This window comes from Chrysemys picta, chromosome 18 (genome assembly GCF_011386835.1).
Source record: "Chrysemys picta bellii isolate R12L10 chromosome 18, ASM1138683v2, whole genome shotgun sequence".
Lineage (NCBI taxonomy): Eukaryota > Metazoa > Chordata > Testudines > Emydidae > Chrysemys > Chrysemys picta.
The window spans coordinates 346,928-373,321 of NC_088808.1; the positions used below are offsets into that span (position 1 = coordinate 346,928).

Consider the following 26,394-nt stretch of genomic DNA (forward strand, 5'->3'; position numbering starts at 1 on the left):
GTCAGGGTTTAGGGTCAGGGTTAAGGGTGAGGGTAGGGGTTAGGGTTAGGCTTTTAAGGGTTAGGGTTAGGTTAGGGGTTGGGGTTTAGGGTGAGGGTGAGGGGTCGGGTGGGTTAGGGGTAGGGTGAGGGGTTGGGGGGAGGGTGAGGGTTTAGGATTAGAGTTAGGGGTGAGGGGTAGGGTTAGGGGTGAGGGGTAGGGGTGAGGGTTGGGTTAGGGGTGAGGGGGTAGGGTGAGGGTTTAGGGTTGGGGGTTAGGATTTGGGTTAGGGTTTGGGTTTAGGCGTTAGGGTTTGGGTCAGGGTGAGGGTGGTTAGGGTGAGGGCGAGGGTGAGGGTTGGTGTTAGAGGTCGGGTGAGGGTTTAGGGTTAGGGTTTAGGGTGGGGTTAGGGTGAGGGGTAGGGTTAGGGTTGGGTTAGGGGTGAGGGGTTAGGGGTAGGGCAAGGGTGAGGGGTTAGGGCGAGGGTGAGGGTTTAGGCTTGGGGGGTAGGGTTTAGGGGTAGGGTGAGGGTTAGGGTAGTTTAGGGTTAGGGGGGAGGGGGAGGGTTAGGGTAGTTAGGGTTAGGGTTAGAGGGTTAGGGTCAGGGGTTAGGGTCAGGTTACAGTTAGGGGTGAGGGGTAGGGGTAGTGTTAGGGTTAGGGGTGAGGGTTAGGGGTTAAGGGTTAGGGGTTAGAGGGTCAGCGGTCGGGGTTAGAGTTAAGGGTTGGGTTAGGGTTAGGGGGTTAAGGGTAAAGGTTTAGGGGTTAGGCGTCAGGGTTAGGGGTAGGGTTAGGGGGTTAGGGTTAAGGTTTACGGGTTAGGGTGAGGGTTAGGGGTTGGGTTAGGGTTAGATCAGGGTTAGGTTAGGTTAGGGTGGGGGTGAGGGGTAGGGTTAGGGTCAGGGATCAGGGTTTAGGGGTAGGGTGAGGGTAGGGGGAAGAGTAGGGTTAGGGGTTGGGGGTAGGGTGAGGGTTTAGGGTTAGGGTAGGGTTAGAGTTAGGGTTTAGGGGTAGGGTTAGGGTTTAGGGTTACGGTTAGGAGGTAGGGGGTAGGGTTGGAGGGGTAAGGTTGGGGTTGGGGGTTAAGGTAGGGTTAGGGATTTGGGGTCAGGGTGAGGGTTTAGGGTTACGGGTTAGGTTAGGGGTTGGGGGTCAGGGTCGGGTTAGGGTTAGAGGGTTAGGGTGAGGGAGGGTTAGGGTTAGGGGTCGGGGTTAGGGTTTAGGGGTCAGGGTTAGGTTAGGAGTAGGGTTAGGGTTTAGGTTGAGGGTGAGGGTTTAGGGTTAGGGTAGGGTTAGGGTTTTTGAAGCATTAGTCCTTGAGAAATTTGGCCCTAGCAGAGCTCAGAAATGAAATTCTCATCTTTCCTCTTTCTCATGAACCGAGCTCTTCCAAATCAGTAGCACAACATGACTCCTTGTGAAATTTGTCAGTAGCACAGCTCAGGAATGAATTAATAATTTTTCGTCTTTCTCATAAACCAATGTCTTCCAAAAAATGCAATTTGCAGAATGATGCTTTGAAACATTTATGTCTAGCACAAATCAGGAATGAAATTCTCATTTTTTTGGCCATTTTCACAAACCGAGCTCGCTAAACCATTAAAAGTACATCCTCCTGTCTTCCAGGCGAGGTTTCCTTGAGACATTTGTCCCTAGCACGGATCAATAATTAGCTGTTTTGTTTGTCTTTCTCCCCTTACACGTCTCTTTCTAAACACTAGCAGTGCATTCTAATGACATTTAGATGAAGATTCCAAGAGAAATTTGTCATAGCACAAATCAGGACGGAATTTATCTTGTTTTGTCTTTCTAATAACCGGTCTCTTCCTAAACACTAGCAGTGCATTCTAATGGCTTTTAGATGAAGACTCCTAGAGAACTGTGCCCCAAGCGCATCACAGGACTCAATAGTTCTTGTTCTTCTTCACAGGGACGAGAAGCATCACCTGGTCCCCGGTAGCATAGGGGTGGGCACATGCTGAGCGGTCGTACCAGACCTTCTGCTTCCTCTGTGCCCATGCTAGGTTTCCTCTAACCCAAGACCATGAGCTCCATGAGCTTTTCCCAGTAAATCAGTACATACTCCACCATAGATTATCCCCCTTGCGAGGCCTACTCCTCCCACTCATCCCTCATGAAGTGGAGGGGTCCCCTCTCTCTCCTCCCATACAGCAATTCGAACGGGGAAAAGCCTGTGCATTCCTGGGGCACTCCTCTCTTTGCGAACAGCAGGTGAGGTAAATAACTTGTCCCAGTCCTGCGGGTACTGGACCATAATGGTTTTCAGCAGCATCTTTAGGGCCCCTTTGAACCTCTTCACCTGTTTCGCATGAACCGATCTCTCCGCAACTTTTAGCAGTGCATCTTAATGGCTTTTACACACAGATTCCTTGAGAACGTTGTCAATCGCACACCTCAGGAATTAAAAATCTCATTTTAAGTGTTTCTCTCCAGACGGTCTTCCAAACCCCTAGACTAGACTGATTCTCAGCAGGAGGCATCGCCCTGCCTAGTCCCTGAGGACCTTCCAGCCTCCCCAGGGCAGGAGGTGGAGGATCCCTGTCGCAGCACCAGCAGCTCGGCCCACTCCCCAGGGGACAGCAGCAGCACCTGGGACTCAGGCAGCAGTGAGGCTGATGGGCGCTGCTGCTTTGTTCCAGGTGAGGCGCCAGGCTGGGCAAAGGGAGGGGTGAGGAGGGGGCTGTGAACACCCTGGGCCACGCACTCGACCAGTACTATGGGGGCGGGTCCCCAGCCCAGGTGTCTGGTCTGAGCCACGTGAACCCCACTGACACTAGATGCTGCGATCCTGTGGCTTAGCATTAGTGTCTGGGATGACTTGGGGCAAGATCTCAACCTCCCCGCAACCCACTTCACTGCTGCCAGAATCCCTCCTGACCCCCCTGCTAGAGCCGCCTCCCTGCCCAACCTGGGTGGGGGTGGAGAAGAGGGTTCTGAGAACTTGAGCTATGGTTTGGAGGTGGATCAGCTGTCAAGGGCACTGAGGGGGAGGTGGCAGGAGCTCACCCTACAAGGAGGGGGTGTTACCAGATGTGCCCATTACTTTGGGGTATGCTGATTTATTCGGGTTACTCTTCTGGGGAAGGGGGTTCTGTAATTCTATCAATGTACTGCTTGTGTCACTTGTGTTTTCATATGAAGCTCTACTTCTCCCTTCTGCAAGTCCCCTCCCAGTGGAGCTATCCTGCAGGACCTAGGCTCCCTAGGGCTGGGTTACTCCAGCCCCAGAACCGGATGAACACTCACACACCCACACATACATTAACAGAGCAAGTGTGAGCAGACCGGGTCAATCAGCACTGCCAAGCTGACCCCTTCTATGTCTCTGGACTCACTGGGCTGGATGAAGCAGCACTTTCAAGCTACCTCTCCTTATATGCCCCTGGGCTCCATGGACTGGGTCAAGCAGCACTTTCAAGCTGTTACCCTTATGCGTCCCAGATTCAGCACGTCTCTAACCCCACTCCCCCAACACAATTGTACTGGCAGTAACCTACTTGATGAGCAAACCCCACAGTATTTTGGGCGCTGCAGGGATCTTTAGCTTAGGTAAAAGAAGCGTTGCTGTAGAGTGAATGGGGGAAGCTAAAAACACAAAAGAGTAAAGTTCAGCAACAGAGAGAGAAGCAACCAAGTTAACCATAAAAGTTATTTCTTGAATAATAGTGATAACTACACAAGGAGAGCTAAACCAACATAACATACATTATTAAAGGTTAATACCTAAGGTAGAAAGGAAAACACAGAGAGAGAAAGAGGGGGGATCTCACCCACTCCATGAGGCTTGAACTGGTCGCAGTTCCCAGGTGATGGTGGTTGCAGAGGGTCCTGAATGTAGGAGACAGGCAGAGCTGCTAGCACGATCAGGCAGGAGAAGATAGAGTTCCAGTGGAACTGATGCATAGTTTGGATCTAAGCATCAGAACCCTGACTACAGAGTGAGTAGGGTTTTTTGTAGAGAAATTGCAATTGTTCAAGGGAGAACACTAGATTTGTTTATAGGTAAACTGATGACTCAAGGGGTTTCTTTAGACTAGACAATAGGAACTGATCACTCTTGGCTATGGGTGGTGTTTTCTTCCAGGGAGCTCACAATGCAAATAGGCTACTTCCGTATTTGGATATCAATTAAGGATTCATTACTAGAATTGGTCTGATAATTGCTGAGCTGGGTGTGTGCAGACATAGGTTCATTAGCATCTGGAGCAGAGATTCCCATGATGCAGTGCTTCCCTGCTTTTTCTGGTCCCAGAGTTCAGTGTTGTTCTCTGTTCTCCATTCAGTATGTAAATTGAGATGTCTTCCTGTCTCATCGTTCATGCAGATGAGGTTAGGGGAGTTGTCTCTGCTCTCCATTCTGTATGCTAATGGAGATGTCTTAATCTTGTCACCTTTGTCAGGAGGGGTCTAGGTGTGTCACCCCCAATGCCCTTCACTGCTCTCTGCAAGTTTTTTCCTCTGATGGGTTTTAGTTTAAGCAGAGGTGTGTGTGTGGGGTGTCTTTCATGAATCCGGCTGGAGACTGCACCCTGGTTCCCCAAGAACACAGGTGTCTGGTATCGGGGTTGGCACTGGAGGTTACTAGAAATGACAACAAGACTCCATTCTGGGGGTCAGGAGGTGAATCCATCCCTCAGTGGTGGGCAGGTGCTGGGTGGAAATGCTGCTGGTTCCAGGTGCCCTTAATTCCCCCTGATTCCTCGGGGCGTTTGAGTCTCTGACAGGTTCTCATTCCCTTGCAGCAGGAGGACGTCACGGCCAAAGTGATGTACCAGCTCCGCATCATCCGATCCGGCACTTGCGCCAGGTGCCTGAGGCACTGCGGGGGCGGTGCCTCTGAGGCCACCAGCAACTCCCGCTCCCTGCTGCAGGTACTGCTCTGGCTCACTGTAAATGGGGAGGTAGTGGAAGGGGAAATGGAGCCCCCTGGCACTCACTAAAAGGGAAAGTGGTGGATTCTCCATCTCTTGATGTCATTGCATGAAGACTAGATGCCTTTCTGGAATGTGTGTGCCCAAAAAGTAACTATTGTACTATACAGGAAGCCTATGATATGCAGGGGGTTAGATTAGATGCTCTAAAGGTCTCTTCTGGCCATAAAGTCTACTAATTTTGGAAATACTGAGTGTAGCATTGGGAGCAGCCTCTGATGTTTTACTGTCTAGCCGGCTTGCTTCCTAGAATGAACACGCATTGAGTGGGGTGATCAACAGAGAGGATGTGTCCAGGATCCTGGATAATGTTTTCTGCAGGAGGTTTGAACGGGGAGAGATCACTCACTGTCAGGACCCAGAGGTCTTCAACCCGGGGCTGTAAGGTTCATGGAAGTAGCCACACTCCAACCCTCCACCTGGAAGCCTGCTGAAAATTGCTTACCTAGGACCCATGAAGTTCAGCCCCAGTTTGAGGCTCCACTCCTGAGGTCCTATTGGAGGAGTCCCAGAGAAGCTAATTGGCCCTCTGGCCCTGCTTAAGGCAGCAGCAGGAACAGGAAGCTGACTGAACACCAGGGCTGCTCCCTGTTCTGGACCATGTGCTGCCTCTTTCTGCTGCCGCTCCCCTGGCTTGATTTCGTGGCATCTGATTTGTGGTTGTGATTGCAAGTTTCTCTTGTGCTTCTGATCTTCCAGAATCCTGACCCAGCTGAGTCTCAACTCCTGTCATGTGACCGTGGACTCTGGCTCTGACCAGTAGGTCTGGCTGACCTTGACCGAGCCGTGACATTGTACAATTTCTCCAATGCTCTTTTTTGCTGTCCAGCAAGATACACCAGTACCTTGGCTCCCAAAGTCCTGGTTGCCTGCTATTCAAGGGCTGAGGGGTAGTGCTTGTATTGCCCCCACCCTCACCCCAGCTGCTTTTCCTATGGGAATCTCCCTAGAGCAGAGGAAAAATCTCTTTTCTTAGGATCAGTCCCAACAGTAATTCCACCCACCCTGGCCTCACCTCAGCTACTTTGTTGACCTGGGATCAGGGACCACTTTTGAAGCCCTTAGCATGTGGGTGGAGGTGGGAGCAGAGGCTGAAGCTCCAGCAGTTTCCACCAAAGAACACCACCTTGTCTTTCTATGGTCTGACTAGGGCTCACCATCCATCTTGGAGCTGAACACCAAATGGGAGCTGATAGATTGTCCTTGGTGGGCCATGTTCTTGTGTGTGATGGAGCTGTGTGCCAGAGAGGGCCAGGAGAAGATGCACCACGCATGGCCAGGACCGGGCTAAACAGTCTGTAATGGTAGGTGAGTCAAACCTTGGCCACATATAGATACCTTAGGCATCCATGGGGACTGAATCTGGGCCCTTCACTGCCAAGAGCACAACTCACTCCGATTTGAGTCATTACGGTAGTGACCCCTACCAGCCCCTCTGAGGGGGTCAGTATTATCTCTGTTAGCTGGCGCACAGGGATGGAAAGCAACTGTCTGCAAGGTCACACACAACATCACTGCCAGAGGCAGGAAGGAAGCATGGTACTGATACCAGTCCAGCTCCAACCACTAGACTCCACCCGCCTCTAAAGCCAGAGAACCCCAGGAGCCCTGACTCTGACAGCTAGGCCTTAAATGACAAGACCAACCTCCCTCCCACTCAGGAAGCCATAGAAAGGGACCATCTGCTGAGCTCCCTTTTGCAATGACAGTGTCAGAGACCATTGCTAGTAGGTGCCAAGTGACTGAGCAGGGAACTCCTTGAGAGACTCCTAGAGACTTGCAGGTGATTCACTGTGACCCTCTGGGGTCTGTGGAAAGAGAGCTGCATTGAAGAGACTCTCCTGCTCTAACAAAGGGTTTCTATGCTCCTAGAGAGTCAGCCAGTGAGGCCAGTTTTCAGAATGTGGAAGAGCTGTTTGGCGATGGGCTGGAGGATTCACCATGTAGGTGGCAGCAGCTGCAGTGCCTGGGGTCCCCATGGGCCAAGCCTCCACTCCTGACACACTAAGCTAATTTCCCACTGCTCTCAGTGGGGCTTTGGCTTTAGCTGCTGGGCCTGCGTGCCTAGACAGAGGACTCAGGTATTTCCATCATGCTGCTCAATGGCAAATACAGCCATCCACAGAAGTGAAGAAGAATGGAAGTGAAAGAGTAAAGCTGGAGCATCCGCTGAGCTGCTGCACTCAAGTGAGCAGAGCTGGGGAGAGAAGAGGGAGAATGCGAAGGTGGCTGGTGGCAGTAAGGAGGAAAAACAGTTTGGGAGCCAGGAGCGTAGAAATAAATAGTTAATGATGAATACTGCGGGCTTTGTCTTGTGTGGTGAAGGGTTGAAAATGGGTCTCTTTACTATCACACTCAACTTTAAAATAGCCTTGTACGATGAAAGGGCAGGTCTATAAAGGTAAGAAGTCACTCTAGGAGCTCGACATCCCAGTTTCTGTCACTATTGCATGCTTCTATCAACATGATCTCAAGCCAACAAATCCCTGAGGTGGTAGCAGTAGTGAGCTCTTCTTCTCTTTTTCTGGACTAGCCACCAGAAAAAGGACACAATACATGTGGCCAAGGAAATAGAGAGGCATGGGGGTCAGTCGCAGTGTTGCCCGTTAATATGGCTCTTGTCAGGGAGCATGGCAGGTTACTTTGGACTAGGTAGGAGCCACATGTCTCCAAACCTGCACATCCCGAGGCTCCAGAGACCTCTCTTCAGATCCCAGAGCTTATGTTATGTGTCCTCTCCTGCCACACTCACCTGTTGGTGACTAATGCAGTCACAGAGTTCAGGCTCAGTGTCATGCATTCCTCTGGGCTGCAACAAGCAGGAGGACTTGAACTGCAATGGATCCTCCTGTGCATGGGCTGAGTGGGCAACCTCCCTAATGCCATATCTGGTTTCCAGCCCATATACACTAAGGAGGAGGTGATGGACTTACCCCAAAGGTGGGTGTGGGAAGAAGCAGAGTGAAGCGGTGATCAGAAAGCCATCCCATAGCATTCCACCTAGAGTCATTCCAACAACCACCTGGCTCCTTCCTGCTGTAGGCCGCAGCCCCTAGGGAATTTTTGAATGAACCCTCTAGAAAGCTGCCTCTGGCTCTCTACAAGCTCTCACGCAGCCCTATCATGAGAGATAAGGAATAAGGTCCTGCCTCCCACAACTGCTCAGGGGAATCTTCTCAGAGAAATCACCACAGGGCGTTATGCATCTCTACAAACAGATCACTTTGCATTGTGTAGTCAAGAAGCTGCACCACTCTTTTTAGAGAAACATTAACACCCACAGGGATTTCTGCTCTAAATACTCTGGGCCTGAGGGAAGGATTCTGTGGGAAAAGAGGCCGTTCCCTTGCTCCAATCCAGGCTCTGCTGTTCTGATGCTGCAGAGCAGATAGGGAAGGCTTGAGGATTCCTGGAGAGCATGCTGCAACGCCAGCAATGCCATTCTGCCTCAGCCCTAGGGACACGTTCTCTTTCTCCCCCGGCAGCCTCCAATGGAGGGAAGAAAGGAACACGTAAGATGGAGTCTCTCCCTGGCTTATAGATAACCCAACCTGCAGTAACCCAAGTGTGGACTCAGAGGAATGCTGTGGTGCAGTGTATGTGTCCTGCAAGACATCTCTCGTGAAGGGAAGCAACACTGCTCTTGGCACTGGAACCTGGGCAATAAGGAAGAGGAGCTGGAAATTCTCCCTGGGGTGGGGAAATGGGGAAACCCGGTGGGACGATGTGTATGACTGGAATGTTAATGTCACTGGTTACAACCCATTGAGGTAGGGGAGAGAGGATAAAAGTGGTGGGCAGGGTGGCACTTTACATTAGACCAGCGGTTCTCAAACTGTGGGTCAGGACCCCAAAGTGGGTTGCAACCCCATTTTAATGGGGTCACCAGGGCTGGCATAAATTTTCTGGGGTCTGGGGCCAAAGCTGAAGCCCAAGCTCCACTGCCTGAGGTTGAATCCAAAGCCTGAGAGCTTCAGCCCTGGACAGTCAGGCTCAGGTTGCAGGCCCCACGTCTGGGGCTGAAGCCCTTGGGCTTCGATTTTGGCCTCCCCACGCAGGGTGATGGGGCTCGGGCTTTGGCCTTCCCCCCACACCTGGAGCGGTGGGGCTCGGGCTTTGGCTTTCTCCCCACACCTGGAGCGGTGGGGCTCAGGCTTTGGCTTTCTCCCCACACCTGGAGCGGTGGGGCTCGGGCTTTGGCTTTCCCCCCACACCTGGAGCGGTGGGGCTCGGGCTTTGGCTTTCCCCCCACACCTGGAGCGGTGGGGCTCGGGCTTTGGCCTTCCCCCCACACCTGGAGCGGTGGGGCTCGGGAGGGCTCAGGCGTCAGTCTCCCCTCCTGGCGTCGTTTAGTAATTTTTGTTGTCAGAAGGGAGTTGGAGTGCAGTGAAGTTTGAGAATCCCCACGTTAGACACATCATTACCTGTTTTATGTTCTTGGTTATTGAGAACCCCAGGACCTCGAATGGATAGGGATCAATCGGCTAATTCACACAGCCCAGCAGGTGAACCGGTGGGGGGCTGGCACAGTTCACTGAATCCAAACCAGAGAGCAGGAAACGTTTCTCCTTTTGCACCTGTCTGTGACTTGTGGGAAGAAATTAGGTTAGCACGGGGGACTTCCTACTGGGAGACAGACGGGGAGGTCTCCCGTAGCCAGGAGTAAATCATCCTTGGAGATTTTGAAAAATTATAAATACTTTTCTAATGCAAAGTACCCAACTAGGGGTGACTCTATTGTGGGCCTCCTTGTGGTGGATAAACATGAACTGATCACTGGACTGGATGTTCGTGGTTGCTCTGGGGCACTGATCATGACTTGACTGTATTCAGTAAGGACCAGTAAGGAGGTTTTGGAGCAAATTGATAAATTAGACAGCAATAAGTCACCAGAACCAGATGGTATTCACCCAAGAGTTCTGAAGAAACTCAAATGTGAAATTGCAGTACTACTAACTAACTGTGGTATGTAACCTGTCCTTTAAATCAGCTTCCATACCAGATGTCTGGAGTATAGCTAATATGACACCAATGTTTTTAAAAGGCTCCAGAGATGCTCCCGGCAATTACAGGCCACTAAGGCTAACTTCAGTACCAGGCAAATTGGGTGAAATCAGAGTAAAGAGCAGAATTATTAGACACATAGATAAACACTATTTGTAAAGGGAAATCATGCCTCACAAATCTACTAGAATTATTTCAGGGAGTCAACAAGCAAGTGGATAAAGGTGATCCAGTGCATATAGTGTACTTAGATTTTCAGAAAGCCTTTGCCAAGGTCCCTCACCAAAAGCTCTGAAGCAAAATGGGATAAGATGGAAGGTCCTCTCTGGGATAGGTAACTGGCTAAAAGGCAAGAAAGAAATGGTCAGTTTGCAGAATGGAGAGAGGTAAATAGTGGTGTCTCCCAGGGGTCTGTACTGGGACCAGTACTATTCATCATACTCCTATGTGATCTGGAAAAAGGGGTAAACAGTGAGGTGGCAACATTTGCAGATGATACAAACCAACTCAAGTTACAGAGTGGTAGCCGTGTTAAGCTGTATCAGCCAAAAAAATGTGGAGTCCTTGTGGCACCTTAGAGACTAACGAATTTATTTGGGCATAAGCTTTCATGAGCTAAAACCACATCCGCTGAAGTGGGTTTCAGCCCATGAAAGCTTATGCCCAAATAAATGTGTTAATCTCTAAGGTGCCACAAGTAAACCAACTCAAGTTAGTTAATGCCAAAAGAGACTGCAAAGTGTGGCAAAGGGATCTCGCCAAACTAGGTGACGGGGCAACAAAATGGCAGATGAAATTCAATGTTGATAAATGCAAAGTAATGCACATTGAGAAACATGATCCCAACTCTACATCTAAAATGATGGGGTCTAAATTAGCCCTTACAACTTAAGAAAGAGATCTTGGAGTCATTGTGGATAGTTCTCTGAAAACATCCACTCAATGTGCATCGGCAGTCAAAAAAGCGAACAAAATGTTGGGAAATCATTAGGAAAGGGAAAGGGATTGTTTAGAATTAGAAATCTGTGTGCCTCCCGCCCATGTTTCTTTGAAATAAAGGATAGAAAGAATATAATCTTAAACAGAAAGCAGATTTATTAAGGGATAGATACAACTGGGGGAAGATTCACTATGGGGAACACTACAAATACCCATGAATAGATTCCAGCAAGGGGGCATAAAGCCCAGGCCCTTAAACTGTCCCTTGGCTAAACTAATAAATATCCAACAAATAATTACTGTCTCTCTTCTAGCTTCAGGTGGAGGACACTGGCAACGGATGGTCCATCTCAGGATCTCTGGAACATCGGAGGATCTGGCTCTCTACTGCCCAAGCAGGAGATCAACAGATCTGAGCGGATAGCACAACCTTCACTGGATCCTTTGGTGGATTACAGGAGTCAGGTAAGTATCAGAGTCTTTGACAGATGTTAGTAAGCGAAGTCTTGATCTAATGCCACACAAAGAACCTGGACGTGGCTGCTTTGTTGGTGGACAGCGCCTGCATCACCACTAACAGTCCCTTATACGCTGTCTGAGGCGCGCATTCCTGAGGCACACTCTGACAGGCACCGCTCCCAACCGGTTCCCATCAGTTCTCTGTCCCTCAGGTTCCGTGAGGAAAACAGAGTTTTGGCGGGAAAATGCCATGAAGAAAGGGTACCATAACGGCGTTCAAACCCTTCCTATCATATGTGCCATCTTGAATTTCTAAAGTCCATTTTGAATTGCAGCAACATTCCTAACAGAATATGACCATGTACCAAAATCACCTTACAGGATAGGTAAGAAGACAGAAATGTAATATTGCCTCTCAATAAATCCATGGTATGCCTCATCTTGAATACTGGAGCGGGTCTGAAAAAGATATCCTGGAATTGGAAAAGGTACAGAAAAGGGCAACCAAAATTATTGGGGATATGGAACAGCTTCCGTATGAGATTAAATTAATAAGACTGGGTGGAGATTTCAGCTTGGAAAAGAGGTGACTAAGGGGGGATATGATAGCGGTCTATAAAATGGTGACTGGTATGGAGAAAGTAAATAAGGAAGTGTTATTTACTCCATCTCATAACACAAGAACTAGGGGTCACTAAATGAAATGAATAGGCAGCAGGTTTAACACAAAAAAAGGGAGTATTTCATCACAGAACACACAGTCAACCTGGGGAAACTCTTTGCTAGAGGATGTTGTGAAGGCCAAGACTATAACAGAGTTCAACAAAGAACTAAATAAGTTCATGGAGGATAGGTCCATCATTGGCTATTAGCCAGGATGGGCAGGGATACAAAACCATGCTCTTGAAGTGTCCCTAGCCTCTGTTTGCCAGAAGCTGGGAATGGGCGACAGGGGATGGATCGCTTGATGATTACCTGTTCCGTCGATTTCCTCTGGGGCACCTGGCATTGGCCACTGTGGGAGGATAGGATTCTGGGCTGGATGGACCATTGGTCTGACCCAGTATGGCTGTTCTTATGACCAACAGAGGGCAGACCCAACCAGCAATATGTATATTTGGTGCACTGAAAGGGTTAACTTTCCAAAGCTGACCAAAATGATTAGTGAAAGTGTTTTGGAGTAAAAGAATTAAACAGAACAATGTGAATGAAAATTGGGAGCTATTGTTTAAGGAGCTTGTTAGATGGGGCATAACCCCCATTACATAATTAGCTGAGCTTACAATGGCCTTCCACTCAACTCGCTGACATTTCTCTGTCTGTAAATGTGGTAACCGTTTTTAAATCTAGATCCAATCAATTACAACATGTCAGGGAACATTTTAGGCATCAATGGTCTGATCATTGGGTTGATGGCGGTAAACAAGAGATTCCCATAGGGTTCCCACCCTCCCCCTCTCTCTCTCTCTCTCTCTCTCTCTCTCTCAATGTCTCCCCCTCCCTCCCCCCCCGCCAACAGCCACCCTCATCCTCTCTCCCCTTTCTGCCCCTGCATCCTCTGCAAACTTTCAAAGACGGATGCCTCGTGATGGCATTCGCTCGTGGGGATGTTGCCTAGTGGTCAGGGTTTCAGCCCTTCGACATGCGGAGGGGAAGGGCGCGGCAGATGGTGGGGGAGCCCAGGGCCTCCCACAGGGTCTCACCCAAGCCACTCTGAGGGCAACACAAGGGAGTGACACTTCCTACCAGCCAGTTAGTGTCCAAAGTTCAGAGTTTATCACAGGAGGCTCTGAAGGGTGTCATCTCACTGCTTGGCACCTCTTCACAGCTGGGCGTGGCATGGCAGCTCTCTCCCTCTTGGGGTGGGAGCTGCCTCTGTAATGCTGACAGACCCTGGTTGTTGGGACCTCTGGAGCTTAGTGCATGAGCCTCTACAGCATGAGCTAAAAGCCAACTGGCTGTTAGCTAAGACTGTAGAGCCGACTCATTTTATCTTTCTCTCTAAGTGGTCTCGGTGCCACTAGATGGGACACACCACCACACCCAGAAGGTGTGTGGGTTACATACTTCCCCTAGCTGAGGAAGCGCGTCCTGAGCTTCAGAGACTTTCCAGTTGAAATCCCAGATGACCCCTGTAACGATGCGGCCTCTGGTGGGACACTACTGAGAGTATCAATTCAGGACAAATTGCTTGGAGCAGGACAGTCACAGCCCAAGGCTGGGTGTCCTTTACTATTAAGGCACGCCAAACCAGCCAAACAGAAAGGACTTTGGTTGTACCCCACTGGCTAACCAGAAGTCATACAAGCAATTCCCTCAGATATCCCAGTTCCCTTGTATCATCACCAGCACCACTCCTTATGAGGATGAATGGTTATGAAAACCAATTCCAATGCAGAAAAGGACCTAGGGGTTACAATGGATGAGAAGCTGGATATGAGTCAACAGTGTGCCCTTGTTGCCAAGAAGGCTAATGGCATTTTGGGCTGTATAAGTAGGGGCATTGCCAGCAGATCGAGGGACGTGATCATTCCTCTCTATTCGACATTGGTGAGGCCTCATCTGAAGTATTGTGTCCAGTTTGGGGCCTCGCACTACGAGAAGGATGTGGAAAAATTGGAGAGAGTCCAGCGGAGGGCAACAAAAATGATTAGGGGGCTGGAGCACATGACTTATGAGGAGAGGCTGAGGGAACTAGGATTGTTTAGTCTGAAGAAGAGAAGAATGAGGGGGGATTTGATAACTGCTTTCAACTACCTGAAAGGGGGTTCCAAAGAGGATGGCTCTAGACTGTTCTCAGTGGGAGCAGATGACAGAACAAGGAGTAATGGTCTCAAGTTGCAGTGGGGAGGTTTAGGTTGGATATTAGGAAAAACTTTTTCACTGGGAGGGTGGTGAAGCACTGGAATGGGTTACCTAGGGAGGTGGTGGAATCTCCTTCCTTAGAGATTTTTAAGGTCAGGCTTGGCAAAGCCGTGGCTGGGATAATTTAGTTGGGGATTGGTCCTGCTTTGAGCAGAGGGTTGGACTAGATGACTTGGTGAGGTCTCTCCCAACCCTGATATTCTATGATTCTAATACCCCAGTAAAAGAAAAAGGTTCTCCCGATCCCAAAGGACCAAGCCCCAGACCCAGGTCAATAGACGAGTCAGATCTTACCCACAAATCACGCTGTTGCCAATCCTTTTGAATCTAAAATCTAAAAGTTTATTCATAAAAAGAAAGAAATATAGATGAGAGTTAACATTGTTAAAGGAACAATTACATACAGCAATGGCAAAGTTCTTGGTTCAGGCTTGTAGCAGTGATGGAATAAACTGCAGGCACAAATCACGTCTCTGGAGTACATCCACAGATTTGGATGGGTCATTCAGTCCATTTTTCAGAGCTTCAGTTTGTAGCAAAGTTCCTCCAGAGGTAAGAAGCAGGACTGAAGACAAAATGGAGGTGTTTCCTGGGCCTTTTCTATCCTCTGCCATGTGGAAGGACCCCTTTGTTCTTACTGTGGAAAATCACAGCAGCGAGGTGGATTTTGGAGTCATGTGGGCAAGTCACGTGTCCATGCAGGACTCAGTTCTTTACAGGTAGAACAACCATTGCTCACATGCTACCTTGAACGTTCCCAGGAAGGCTTCTCATATGTGGATTGGAGTCTCCCAAGGTCCGTTGTCAGTTAAGTGTTTCTTGATTGGGCACTTAATCTGAAAATTCCTTTCTCAAGAAGCTGACCAAAGGCTTCGCTAATGCTACTTAGAATCAAACACAGTGAGATACAAATACATAACCAATACTCTTAACTTCAAATACAAAATGATACACACATACAGACAGCATAATCATAACCAGCAAATTACAACCTTTTCATAGACACCTCGTTTGACCTCCCTTGTACAAGATTTGGTGCAACTATAGGACCTTGGTTGCAACAATGATCTATACGGTAACAGTTCATGTCAATAACGTCACAACCCCCCACTTGTAACACTGACAGACCCCAGTCATCAGCGGGCAAGATCAAACTTGGGACCTCTAGAGCTTAGTGCATGAGCCTCTATAGCATATGCTAAAAGCCATCTAGCTCTTAGTTAAGGTTATAGAGCAGACTCATTTAACTCTCTCTCTAAGTGGTCTCAGTGCCATTAGATGGGACAGAACACCACACCCTGGTGCAACAGGAACAGGTCCTCCCTTCCCTCAGGGAGAGGGACCTTCAGGCAGTTGCTGAGGGAATGATCCTGCCTTCCTTCAGGGCCTGCAAAGTAGAGGTCCTTCCTCTTGCCTGGTCTGCCCACAAGTCCTCGTCCAGTCTGTGCACCCCCTGCAGGTGTGATGGAGCTGGGCTGGCTGAGGCCAGAGCAGCTCCTTAACCCCTTGTTCCCCAGTGTGGGGTTTGTATTCCCAATCACAAGTTCAAAGAGAGGGGAAAAAACCTTGACGATATAGCTTTCCATACTCTTATTAGCTAACAGGCCTAGCAGGGCCTGAAGGCATATTTTTCCAAGGAGAGCTTTTTGTTATCTTGGGTACGCCGATCTAATGCTGCAGATGGCGACTTTAGATGATGCTTCGTGCAGCAGGGCATTCTTTTTCCCTGTGTTGTCCGGGCTTTTCTGATGCTGGATTCAGGAGGAGGGTTGATGAGATTCCACTCTGCTGCCTGCAGAACACTGCATTCTAACCAAAAATATGTTACTTTGGGTCCTGGTTTCCTTCTGTTCCTGGAAGGTGATGTTTGGAAGTTTTTCATGGAGCATGAAACAAAGTCCGAGTCAGTATTGGTAAATGTCCCCAAAACATGACTTCAGCCTACCCTGCATCAGCGAGATCCAGCCTCTTAATTTCTTTGGTATTGATTTAAAGTAAAATCAGTGTTACTCACACACCTGCATAGAATGTGCATGTGTGAATCCTCCAAGGGCAGAAGTGAGATGGAGTGTACATGAGACTTTGAGTGATATCGAAGCATTCCACAATGTTGCCTTGTGGACAGACAGAAACCAAATTCTTTCTTTCTCCCTCCCACCATGGCAATACAATGAACATACCCTCCGTTTCATTCCATTGGAAGACACTTCCACACCTGCTGGGTCAAGCCTGCTGCCTCGGACTGCGGGTGCTGCAAGTGGCCAGCAGTGGGCCAGAAGGAGGAGGACCATGCAGGAGCTTTTGGAGATAGGGGCAAGGAGGAACAAGGAGCACGTTGCTTTCAAAAGTTCCAAGGAGGAAAGGGACACGGTCCAGGAAGAGAGGAAGAGCAGGGAGCAGGACTGATCGCTCAGAGAGAGAATGCAGGATATGGGGGCCAGCAGGGTGGTTCATCCAGGTCATGTCACAGCGCCAGCACCAGTGCATGTGCCAGCTGCTATGTCTGCAGGTGTGCAGGTACATGTAACTATGACAGTGGAATGGTGTTCCTGGTCCTGGCTCAGAATGGCTAGAAGGTGGAGTTTGTGGCAGAGCTAGTGAGCAAAATTACAGATGGGGTTTCGGTTCCCAACTATTGACAGTTGTGTGTCTCAGAGAAAGATCCTCTAACCCCTCTCTCCAAGAGACGTACCCTTGTCTCCAAAACCAGTGAGGTGGCAGAGCGCCTACTGGTTTATGCCATATACTACAGATTTTCTGGCCAGCCTTGAACTCTCCAATTCCCTGATGAATGTTCTTCTGACACTTAATGGCTTTTATATTTTTGCTCTAGCGATTATTCAGACACTCAGCCCAATAGGCCAGATCCTGCTTCCCTGTGGAGCCTCACTTTCCTCCTCTCTGAAGTGGGGATAATCCTAACCAACAATTAGACAGTGTTTGATCCTCAGATCTTGCTTCCCAAATCCCTGCCCTCCTGGTCCAACACCAGCCTCTTCCCCATTTCCCCAAACTTCCATATCTATGCTAGTGCCTGTCTCATCCCCCAACTGCAAGGTCTCATACACGGTCTCCTTCCAGCAAGCTGAAGCTGCCCCTGGCTCTGAAGCTGGAATCGCATGTCCTGAGAGCTTCCCTTGCATGGTGGATTCACCGTGGGCATGAGAAAGGACAATACCCATATGCAGGTAGAACATCAACCTCCACCTCCGTCCCAGCAGCAGGATGGCCTCTGGTCCCTGCTCCCTCGGACAGCTGGAGCTACTGAGAGGTGGGATTGGAAGAGCATGAGAACAGCCCATGAGGTTAAAAAATGGCAGGGAGAGCCTCTTCCCTGCATGGGACATTACGTTGTCCCTCCGTGGGCAGTCCTTTCTTTCTGCAAGCTGTGCTTTGGTTCCTGGACTCTGCCCAGAGGCCCAGCTCCCATCCCTAGCAGCTTGGCTGTTCCCTACCCTGCTGTGCACACCAGGCCCTCTGCAGAGAGCTGCTCTGTCATCCTTGCAGGTGTAGCCCCAGGTTCCATAACCCTGACCCATGGTCTCCCTCTGCTGACAGGCTCTGAGCAAGGCCTGCCCAGAGAACATGGATGAAGAGTTCTAGATCCTGCTGACCGCAGCCCCCAGCACAGACAAACTCCAGCACATCTTGGAGGTGAGCAGAATGGGGAGGGGCAGCAGGGGTTTTACCGTAGAGGTGGGGACTCCTAGAAAGAAGAGACTGGAAAATCCATGCTTCTATTGGATCCTTCCGAGTGTGCATTCATGATATAAACTCACTGGGTGACCTTGGGGTTAACTCACTTCTCCCTTATGGCATCAGTCTTCTGCCCTATCAAATCTACCCTGGGGAATAAGGACAGAAGCCCCGACAATCACCTTCACTTGTGGGTGTCTGGCCCAGGGAGCCTAAACCAACTGGACTATCTGCCCCATCACCTAAACTGCCCTGTATTTTCCTCCTAGGGCCTTAAATGCTCAGCCTGACCCCTTCCCGGCTTGTCCCTGACCTTTAAAGGACTATCCAAGCCCCCCCCTCCCCCATACCTGCTCCCCTTGGGGTCTCTCTCCTGGCTGAGCACAGGCTGCCCTGATATCTCTCAGCAGGCCTGGGTCCCAGTCACATGCTGATTCTTGTCATGTGACCCCCACACTTATTCCCTTCACCCTAGGGAGCTGCATAACCTGGGCTAGGTGCAGTTGAGCACCAACCCCTTTCCTGGCCATCTCACCCAGGGACAGGTTGAAACTGGAAACCTGTGGCCTAACAGTAACTGTTTGCTCCCAAAGGTGCTGAAGACACAATGGAAGAGGAAATCCTTTGGCCTGGATTTAAATTAATCCAACTGAAAGTTAATGAGAGAAAATAGATCCAGAGTTATCTTCCTAGCAGCAGAAAATGTGGAGATTGATAGATGTTAAGGTCCGAAAGGACCATTATGTGCATCTAGTCGCACCTCCTGTATAACTCAGGCCCTCGAATGTCACCAAGTGGTTCCTTCAGCCAACCATAGCATGGGACTGAGCCAGAGCACGTCTTTTGGAACGACGTCCACATGCATTAGAGGCAGCTGGCTACCAGAAAATCTTTCTTCTGCAGTGACGTGGGATTAAGGGACATGGGGGAAAATACATGGAGGCTGTGATTAAAGTTAGGGCAGCGAGGCCAGGATAACTGGGACTAGGTCCCAGGACTGGCTATCACAAGACCTGCCATTTTCTATTCCTGGCTTTGGGACCATGAGTGAGTCTCTTCACCGCTGAGTGCCTCGGTTTCCCCAACTACCAACCAGAGCTAATCAAGGTTTTGTTTGTTGTCCCCATTTTACAGGGTGGGAAACTGAGATACAGTTGGGACCTGGCTACACTACAGGTCTGTAGTGCATTTGTAAGCTGCTGACCCCCACATGTTGTTCAGAGCCTATGGACAAGACAGCTCCTAAAGGTGTGTTTGTTCTGTGCTTATCCCCTATGTACCAGCAGGGCTGGACGGCCTTTTCTCACTGTGCTGTGGGGAGCAGGTCCTGGGTACTAAGGGTCTGAAGAAGCTCTCAAGGACTAATTTTTTAAATTAATTTTTATCAATGAATTGGGAGAAAACATACAATCACTGCTGATAAGACTGGTGGGTGAAAAAATACTGGCAGAGTGGTAATTACTGATGAGGAGAGGGCAGTGATACAGATCAATCTGGGTCATTCAGCAAGTTGGACCCATTCAAAGAAAACAAGTTTGACGAGAGCCAAATGCCAGGTCCTATACCAAGCAAGAAGGCATGCCGGGCACACCTACAGAATGGGGAAGTGTATCCGGGAAAGCAGTGACTCTGAAAAGGATTGAGAAGCCACTCAACATGAGCTCCCAGCGTGATGCTGTGGTGAACAGGGCTAGAGCCATCATTAGACATACGAGCAGAGCCGTGAGTACTATAGGGAGGTGATACAGCATCAGGGAGGCTGATACTGGAATATGGCATCCGGTTTTGGTGTCCTCATTTGGAAAAGATGTAGAGAAATTGGAGCTGGGGCAGCAAAGCGCCACCAAATGTTCTGAGGGCTGGAGAAAAATGCCTTCTAGAGCCCTATTGAAAGATCTCAACCTGTTTAGCTTATCAAAGGAAGATTGAAAGTTGACTTCATTGAAATGTTGAAGTGCCTTAATGGAGAGAAAATATTGGGTATTAAAGGGCACTTTAATCTAGCACAGAAAGTCATAACAAGACCCAATGGTTGGAAGGTGAAAAGAGACAAATTCCTATTACAAATAAGGTACAACTATTCAACAGCGGGGATGATTCACCACAGGAACAAGCTACCAAGGAAAGCGGTGGATTCTCCATCTCTTGATGTCATTTAATGAAGACTAGATGCCTTTCTGGAATGTATTTGCCCAAAAGTAGCTATTGTGGTATGCAGGAGGACTGTGATATGCAGAGGGTAAGATTAGATGCTCTAAAGGTCTCTTCTGGCCATAAAGTCTGCTAATTTCAGAAAAGCTGAGAGTAGCATTGGAAGCAGCCTCTGATGTTTTACTGTCTAGCCGGTTTGCTTCCTAGTATGAACACTCATTGAGTGGGGTGATCCACAGGGAGTAGCTCAAACCTCCAACGTGTCTGGCCAGCGGCAGGACATTAGCACTGCAGGGGAGGGGTGTGTGTGTGGCAGTGACATCACAAAGGCCTTTTGCAGGACCCCAGCCTATCGGTCAAAGGTGGTGGGGAGGTGGTGACCTCAGAGAGAGATGCTGACATCAGCCAGGCAGGACAGGGGCGCAGGGCCAGGGAAACCTCAGAGACCCCTGTGGCTTTGCTTCAGCAAGTCTCTTTCTCGAGGTCTCTCTTTGAGGACTGAGAGAATATTAGGGTTCACGTATGTGAGCGCGAGGAGGAACCTCTTTCGAGTTTTCTCCTCTCCTTTTACTGATTTTACTAGGAAACAGACATCCCTGTTTAGAAGGTAAGAGCCTCCGAGTGGTTTGGAACCTGTTCAGTCTGATCCATCTGGTGCCAGCTGAATTCTAGGCATGGAAAACACTAGTTTAAGGTGGCAGAATTTTATTCCCCACGTAGGATTTTTTCCCTTAGAATCACTGGGGACATTAGGGTTTCTCCTTTTTGTTTTACCTTTTCCTCCATCTCTCCCTCCTTTCTCTTCATCTCTTACTTTTTTTCTCCTTTCCCCTGTTCCCCTCCCACCACCAGGAGGTGTAGAGTGTGTGTGTGTGTGTCGCGGGGTGTGTGTGTGCTCTGCAGCTCCCATTGTGGGAGCTCCACCCAACAAAGTGGGGCTGAAATAGTCCTCTGACAGTGATCCCCACTGGTGACCTGGGCCAACCTTTGGGCTCTCTGGTGAGAACCCTCAGCCTCCCACCCCTCAGTGGCTGCCTCCTGGGGCCACTAGATGGAGATGCTGTTCTAGCCCCAGGATTTGGAGCCTGGCTCTGGGCAATGTGCTAATGCCTCACATCCTGTTGGTTTTAGGTCTTTGGAAAGTTCTTCTCAGAAAGGCAGAGAAGACTCTTCCTCCGGACGGCAGTGCTGGCCATCCATAACCCCCTGCTGCGTGTCAGCCAGGCAGGGCTGATCCTGGCCTACTCCCTCCTGGGGGAAGCCCAAGAGCTGATGGGGGACAAGGTAAGCAGCTGCATTAGACTCAGGAGATTGGGGCAGGGCCCAGGCCTCATTCCCATCCTATCGCCATTCGCTGGCCTGGCAGCAAGGAGCCTGTTGGGGAATGAGAGCGAGAGCAGGTGCTCCTGGGAAGGGGGATGAATTCACCTCCATCAGCAGGAGGGAACCAGCTTGTCCCCGGAGCAGCTCCAACATAGCTCTTTAGCAAGGCTAATTAATGACAAGCATTAACTCATCATGGACTTATGTTCTGAGGGCATGGTGCTTTTGCTCTTGGGAAGAGCAGAGGAGTCCCCTAAGTGCCCTCTGCGAGCCTCTCCTGTGCCAGAGGGCCTCACCCAGTTGCCAGTGGCCTAGTGTCCGTGTCACCCGAGCCACCACCTAGAGAGAACGGGAGGATTCAGTCAGCAGGGGCTGCTGATCTGCCCCATTCACCAGGGCCGCCATCCTGTGGCTTCAGTATTAGTGTCTGTGATGACTTGGGGAAGATCTCGACCTCCCCGCAACCCACTTCACTGCTACCAGAATCCCTCCTGCCCGCCCCTGCTAGAGGCCCCTCCCTGCCCAACCTGGGTGGGGGTGGGAGGAGAGGGTTCTGAGAACTTGAGCTGTGGTTTGGAAGTGGATCAGCTGTCAGGGGCACTGAGGGGGAGGTGGCAGGAGCTCACCCTACAAGGAGGGGGTTTGGCACTGGAGGTTACTAGAAAGGACGAGAAGACTCCATTCTGGGGGTCAGGAGGTGAATCCATCCCTCAGTGGAGGGCAGGTGCTGTGTGGAAATGCTGCTGGTTCCAGGTGCTCTTAATTCTCCCTGATTCCTCGGGACGTTTGAGTCTCTGACACGTTCTCGTTCCCTTGCAGCAGGAGGACGTCACAGCCAAAGTGATGCACCAGCTCCGCATCATCCGGCACTTGTGCCAGGTGCCTGAGGCACTGCAGGGGCTGTGCCTCTGAGCCTTCAGCAACTCCCGCTCCCTGCTGCAGGTACTGCTCTGGCTCACTGTAAATGGGGAGCTAGTGGAAGGGGAAATGGAGCCCCCTGGCACTCACTAAAAGGGAAAGTGGTGGATTCTCCATCTCTTGATGTCATTGAATGAAGACTAGATGCCTTTCTGGAATGTGTTTTCCAAAAAAGTAACTGTTGTGCAAAACAGGAAGCCCATGATATGCAGGGGGTTAGATGAGATGCTCTAAAGGTCTCTTCTGGCCATAAAGTCTACTAATTTTGTTAAAAGTGAGTGTAGCGTTCAGAGCAGCCTCTGATGTTTTACTGTCTAGCCGGCTTGCTTCCTAGAATGAACATGCATTGAGTGGGGTGATCCACAGAGAGTAGCTCAAACCTTCAAAGTGTCAGGCCAGCAGCAGGACATTAGCACTTCAGGGGAGGGGTGGGTGTGGCAGTGACATCACAAAGGCCTTTTGCAGGACCTTTGTGCAGAACAAAGCCACAGGGGTCTCCGAGGGTTCCCTGGCCCTGCGCCCCTGTCCTGCCTGGCTGATGTCAGCATCTCTCTCTGAGGTCACCACCTCCCTAACACCTTTCACCAATAGGCGGTGACCTCAGAGAGAGATGCTGACATCAGCCAGGCAGGACAGGGGCGCAGGGCCAGGGAACCCTCGGAGACCCCTGTGGCTTTGCTTCAGCAATTCTCCTTCTCGAGGTCTCTCTTTGAGGACTGAGAGAGTATTAGGGTTCATGTAGGTGAGTGCGAGGAGGAGCCTCTTTTGAGTTTTGTCCTTTCCTTTTACTGATTTTGCTATAAAACAGACGTCCCTGTTTAGAAGGTAAGAGCCTCCGAGAGGTTTGGAACCTGTTCAGTCTGAGCCATCTGGTGCCAGCTGAATTCTAGGTTCCATAACCCTGTCTCCATCCGCTGACAGGCTCTGAAGAAGGCCTGCCCAGAGACATGGATGCCATGCTGAAGAGCTTATTGATAGCAACCCCCAGCACAGACAATCTCCAGCACATCTTGGAGGTGAGCATAATGGTCAGGGGGAGCAGGAATTTTACCTTAGCCCTGGGAAGGCCTGGAAATGAGAGACTGGATGATCCACGTTTCCATTGTGTCCTGCTACCTGAGAGCCATCCGTGGTCAGAGCAGTGAGTGCAGGGCAGTGTTGGGGCCCTTCCACCTTCAGGGATAGAGGGAAGGCGCTGGAGCTTGACAACAGTGCTCTGCCTGGTTCTGTTGACCACTAACTCCAAGGCCCCAGGCAGGCTTGTGGAGTGAGAGCATCAGACCCGTGAGGTCCAGGAGAAGGCCCTCCGAGAAGAGCACTGGCTCCTTCCTAGGAAGCTGCTGAGATTCTCAAGGAGGGATTCATCCCTTCTCTCCCATGGACACAGAGGATTGTAAGGAGCAGGGCATTGTCCTTTATCCAATAGAGACCTGTCCTAGCTCTCACCCACAAACCTGGGAGAGAGCTGGGCACTTGACCGGATCCTACCCCTGCACTTGCCCTGGTACACTTTCTTCTCCCCTTCTGCCTTGGCTATTAGGCTATGGCTCTATGAACATGAAACAAACAGGAACTTCTTCTCTATCTCTAAGCCGAACTTCTTCTCTATCTCTAAGTCAAGTCTGACCTCTCAACATATTTCAGGGGGCGTATTTGCAGTACATGTATAGAACTCATTATTCCCCACTCAGACCTGGTCACGCGGATTCGACGGCGTTTCTGCGGGTGATCTGACGGTCCCGTGCCTTCGACATACCTGCTGCCGAATTGCCACCGAAGTCTGTCTGCGCTTGCTGCGCTGGTGCCTGGAGCTGCCCCTGCAGGACAGGCAGCCCTATGAAGTAGTGCAACAACTGGCCTACTCCCACTGCATGTGTTCTAACCCAACCAATATCCGCCCACCTCCAGAGCTCTCTGCCATGGCTTCTAATCAGAATGGCCCTGTCTGGCTCCCTGGTACAAGAGAAGGGACCAGCCCCTTCACCAGAGCCTAACAGGTCCTTCTTTATTTGATAGAGTTACAGGGGAGGGTTGAGGATTGTTCCTGGGCGGCTAGCGGGGCTGTTTTGGAGGTTTGATTTATTGCCTTCTTTTAATGTTTTATCTAATCCAGAGTATCTGGAGAGACATTTCCCTCCGTGCTTTACATACAATTTTATTGTAAACCCTCAGTTGAAGTGTGTCATGTTCACGGTCATATTCAGGGAAGGGCAGAGGCTGGTGGCGGAGGAAGGTCTCCCAGCTTCAGAACGGCCAGGTCTGTGTTTCAAGTGAACGTATCCGTATTTACGACTGCATTGCCCCCTAGACACGTGTGATAAATGAAGGCGGGGGTAGCTCCCTTTTATGGACACCCAGCCAGCCAGTTAGCTATAAAATCCCTGTTAGTAGCTGTTCTCTACTTGCTTTATCTGTAAAGGGTTAAAAAGTCCATAGGTAAAAGGAAGAGAGTGAGCACCTGACCAAAAGAGCCCATGGGAAGGCTAGAACTTTTTAAAATTGGGAAAAAACTTTCCCTTTGTCTGTCTGTATTTGTTCTCCTGGAAAGCAGGGACAGGGCTGGAACTAGGCTGTAAAAGCTTGTGCCAGGTATGAAAATCATCAGATCATACCTAGAAACTACTCTTTTGAAACCCCAGATATGTAAGTAGATCAGGAAATGTCTAGGAAGACGCGATTAGGTTTATCTCTTTTGTTTCTTTATGGCTTGCGGACTCCTCAGTGCTAAGCTCAGGTGCTTTTGTTTTGCTTGTAACCCTTAAGCTGGACCTCAAGACGCTATCTTGATGCTTAATCCTTGTAATTGTTTTTTTTTAAACCTAGCAAAAAGTGTAAGTTCCAGATGTATTTTTCTTTCCTTTTGTTTTTAATAAAATGTACTTTTTTTTAAGACCAGGATTGGATGTTTGTGTCCCTAAGAGGTTGTGCGTATGTTGTTTAATTAGCTGGTGGCAACAGCTGATTTCCTTTGTTTTTTTTTCTCAGCTCTTCCCTGGGGAGGGGGGGGTGAAAGGGCCTGAGGGTACCCCACCGGAAGGAATTCCCAAGTGTGCTTTTCTGGACTCTCAGAAGGGTTTTTTTTTTGCATTTGGGTGGTGGCAGCATCTACCCATCCAAGTTCAGAGAGAAGCTGTAACCTTGGGAGTTTAATACAAGTTTGGCATGGCCAGTATTAATTTTTAGAATCCTCACGGGCCCCCACCTTCTGCACTTGAAGTGCCAGAGTGGGGAATCAGCCTTGACATGGTGGCAGAGCGGTGGGATCATTTTGAACCAGAAGCACAGACCTCAGGATTTTAAAAGGACACATTTTTTCTTTTGGCAGCCTGCAAAGCCAGGGAGGTTCTTTTCTTTTCTTTTCTTTTCTGCCTGAGGGGGAACAGACACAAAAAGGGTTCAGCCTGCAAAGCCAGGGAGTCCAACATACATTTTTTTTCCCTAGCTTCGTGGCAACAAAATAGTAGGGCAGCCCTGTGCATGAGGTTGAGGTCGGGCACCAAAACTCTAGAGCAACCAGTCTTCCCAAAGCGGCACGCCATGGAGAAGACAGACCCAGACCAAGCCCAGACATCCAGCTCCATGATAGAAATTCAGGGAGGGGATGGGGGAATGGAGAATTCCCAACTGAGATCCTGGTGTCAGGATGGAGGGATGCAATGAGGGGGGAGGGGCAATGGCAGAAACCCATCCCAAGGTGGCTCCTTGGGAGGAAGAGGAGCCAAAGGGGTCGGCAGAGAGGCCAGGGCTGGCAATACATGAACGGACCCCTCAGATGGCCTCCTGTTGCAGCAAGCAGGGGTCACTGCACAGATCTGCCCTGATGTCACCTCACCTACTGCCATGGATCCATACAATTGGTGCTACACTCTGGCTTTCGAACAGTCTCTCAGGAAGCCCTTTGATATGCCAGACCCCCTAGAGGTCTCACTCTTCCTGCAGGGTAAGTAAGACACATGGCTTCACTGCCTCCTGTGATTGGACCTCTGGGCCTTCAGCACTCCTGCTTCACACCAGGAGCAGTGTTCAGCGAATCCAGCTGAGATAGACTCCTGATGGAGACTTGTGTACACTTCAGGGATTAAGGCACCTCACCAAGCATTTGCAGTGAC

General features: G+C 49.9%; 1 long non-coding RNA gene across 6 annotated transcripts; it reads left to right on the forward strand.

Moving 5' to 3' along the window:
* Positions 1–1,181: 1,181 nt before the first annotated feature.
* LOC122172491 (uncharacterized) lies at positions 1,182–25,180 on the forward strand. 6 transcript variants are annotated; one of them, XR_010593657.1, is made up of 6 exons: positions 1,182–2,638; positions 4,742–6,234; positions 11,188–21,328; positions 22,187–22,309; positions 23,207–23,301; positions 23,977–25,180. It is a non-coding gene; the product is annotated as an uncharacterized LOC122172491 (long non-coding RNA). The 6 variants fall into 6 exon arrangements; XR_010593661.1 differs by having other exon boundaries at positions 11,188–19,141; positions 21,176–21,328; positions 23,207–25,180; XR_010593660.1 differs by having other exon boundaries at positions 11,188–17,851; positions 19,028–21,328; positions 23,207–25,180.
* Positions 25,181–26,394: the final 1,214 nt, after the last annotated feature.